We start from the raw sequence: 2,493 nt of genomic DNA, 5'->3' as shown, positions 1-2,493 counted from the left end.
TCTGGCTTTCCCTCCAAAGAATCAATGAAAGTCAAAGTTCAGTGTAGGACCTTCAGCTAATCTACCTGATTACTTTTGTACAAATTAGAAAAGGAAGCCCTTAGGGCAAAACAAATCACAGAGTGGTGTACCCTCGGGTGGAGGAATTACCTAAGACCCCTCCCTCTGGTCTTTCTTTGGAATTCTGAACTGGAGCTAGCTTTAGTCACCACCCTGCCTCTGGACAGGGCACCCGTGTGCAGGGTCCAACCTGGTTCACATCCTGGTGAACAGCTGCCCTTGTTCTCAGCCCAGGTTGGTAGAAGAAGAAATGGCACAAATGGACACAGAGCCAAAAGACAAAAAAGGCTGTCAAAGCATAAGCCCTCAAAGCTTTGCAAGAAAAAGGAAGAAAGGCTGTGGAATTAGGATTTCAGGCAACCTCACACAATCTCGCAAGTCAATCTGGCTATATACGTGTCAGGCTCTGTGTGCTCTCTCCATGGTTTATCTCATCTTGCCAAAATGTATATAATTCGGGGGATAACAATCTCAGGACTACCTCGTCTATCACTGTTCACCATTCCTAACAACTGGATAAAAGAAACTAATCAAAAGGAACTAATGAGGTGTGTGGCCTGCCTTGGACTTTTTTCTGGAACCCCCTCTCCCTGCCACAGCTGAATCTTAGCCCCGATCTGCCAGGCAGCAGTTTGAGCTCCAAGGGGCCCATGTGTAGACGATCATGTCCAGGGACCCCACCAGCTGCATCTGCACACGCCACACTTTGTTTAAAGCAGAACCATATGGCAGGTCTAGGTAAGGGTTCCCTGAAAGAAAAACAAAATGTGTAGGCAAAGAAAATAAATACAGAGGAGAAAGAGACAAAAGCAGCAAGTAAGAAGAGGAATGGGGATTTGCAGTCGCTGGTGGGAAAACGTGGGCATCTGGCTGAATAGGTGCCTCAAATGCAGATAGAGAAGAATGCCCACTAACCAGATCTGCTTCTGCATCTGAGGTCGAATCAAGGATGTTTTCTGGGGTTGTGAATTTGTGCCATGTCTCATGGTCAGACTTAGACAACAGCAACCCTCTGCCTTTACTTTCAAGCACCTAAGTGCATGGGGAAAGCAAATGATCATGGCCTTGAGTGGAGGGATGTGGTGGAGGGTGGCTAGAACCCTGGGAAGGCAAGTTTCACTCAAGAGGTGAATGAGTTATGGCTGTGAGGCCGGAAGAGCAGAGGGAAAGATGATGAAAGCCACAGATCACAAGAGGGAATACTCTGTGCTGTACTTTGGTGAGTGAGCTGAGGAGAGATCTGTGACCACCCTGATTCCTTTTCCTTCTCAGATGTGCATTTGGAGCAATCTAGGGGACTATTTCAATGATAGTAGGAACTAAAAACATAAATGTTTCAGCGGCTGGATGATGAGAAGAATTAAGGAGTTGGGGTTTAAGGATGTGGGAGAGAAGAGCAATCAATCAAGTGTGGATCGAGGGTGTAGGCAAGCAAGGTAAGAGGAAATATAAAATGAGATTCTCAACTGTTCACTGGGTATTCTGCTTTCCCACTCACTCCAGTTATGAGGAGTGACTCACGGGGGCTCCCAAGCATGGCGGTCTGTAGTGTCCAAAGTGTTCTCAGATGAGGCTGCTTTTAGCTGCAGCTTAGGAGGAAACTCCCCTTCCACTGTGGAAACAATAGAAATATTTATAAACTTCCAGAATAAGAAGATTGTCGGTAAGGCCGATCCAGGGTGATTAATTCTGTGGCTCAAAGACTTCATCAAGGACCCAGGCTCTTTCCATCTTTTGGGCTTGACCAGCATCAGCATGAAGGCTTTGACCTCAGACCGGCTGCCCACCTGGTGACAAGATGGCCCCTGGATTTCCAGCAGCCGTATCCATGCAAGACACCATTCAGAAACAAAAAGATCATGTCTTCCATGCTTCTTTTTAAGTGTGGGGAAATCTTTCCCAGAAGATTCCCAGCAGACTTCATCTCACATCCTGTTGTCCAAATGGTATCACATGTTCTGGTCTAAACCAGCCATTGGCAAGGGTAATGATTAGTTTAGACCAGGGGTCAAAATGGTTTTTACATAGTTAATAAAAAAAATCAGCTCACTTCGGCAGAATATATACTAAAATTGGAACGGTCCAGAGAAGATTAGTGTGGTCCCTGAGAAAGGATGATGCACAAATCTGTGAAGTATTCCATATTTTTAAAAAAAATCAAAAGAAGAATAATATTTCATGACATGTAAAAAGAATATGAATTCAAATTTCAGTGTCCATAAATAAAGTTTTATTGGAACATAGCCACACTGTCACCCATTTACATGTTGTCTATGGCTGTCCGAGCAGAGCCAGAGGTGAAAATGCACAAAGCAGATTCAGAGTAGGCCAGTCTGACCAATTTTGTGGGTGTGTCAAGAGACATCCAAAGTCATGTGAATCCCCTGACAGTTGATAAACAGGAGTCTGGCATGATGCCATTTCTAGATAGTA

General features: G+C 44.9%; 1 non-coding gene across 1 annotated transcript; it reads left to right on the top strand.

The window, feature by feature from the left end:
- The first annotated feature begins 2,104 nt into the window (after nt 1–2,104).
- Nucleotides 2,105–2,209, top strand: LOC120237720. The gene has a single exon (XR_005530022.1). It is a non-coding gene; the product is annotated as a U6 spliceosomal RNA (small nuclear RNA).
- The last annotated feature ends 284 nt before the right edge of the window (nt 2,210–2,493 follow it).

The sequence above is a fragment of the Hyaena hyaena genome, unplaced genomic scaffold (assembly GCF_003009895.1).
Source record: "Hyaena hyaena isolate Hyena2069 unplaced genomic scaffold, ASM300989v1 scaffold_187, whole genome shotgun sequence".
NCBI classification, from domain to species: domain Eukaryota; kingdom Metazoa; phylum Chordata; class Mammalia; order Carnivora; family Hyaenidae; genus Hyaena; species Hyaena hyaena.
The sequence above is the reverse complement of the archived record's forward strand: the minus strand, read 5'-3'. Positions and strand labels throughout refer to the sequence as shown.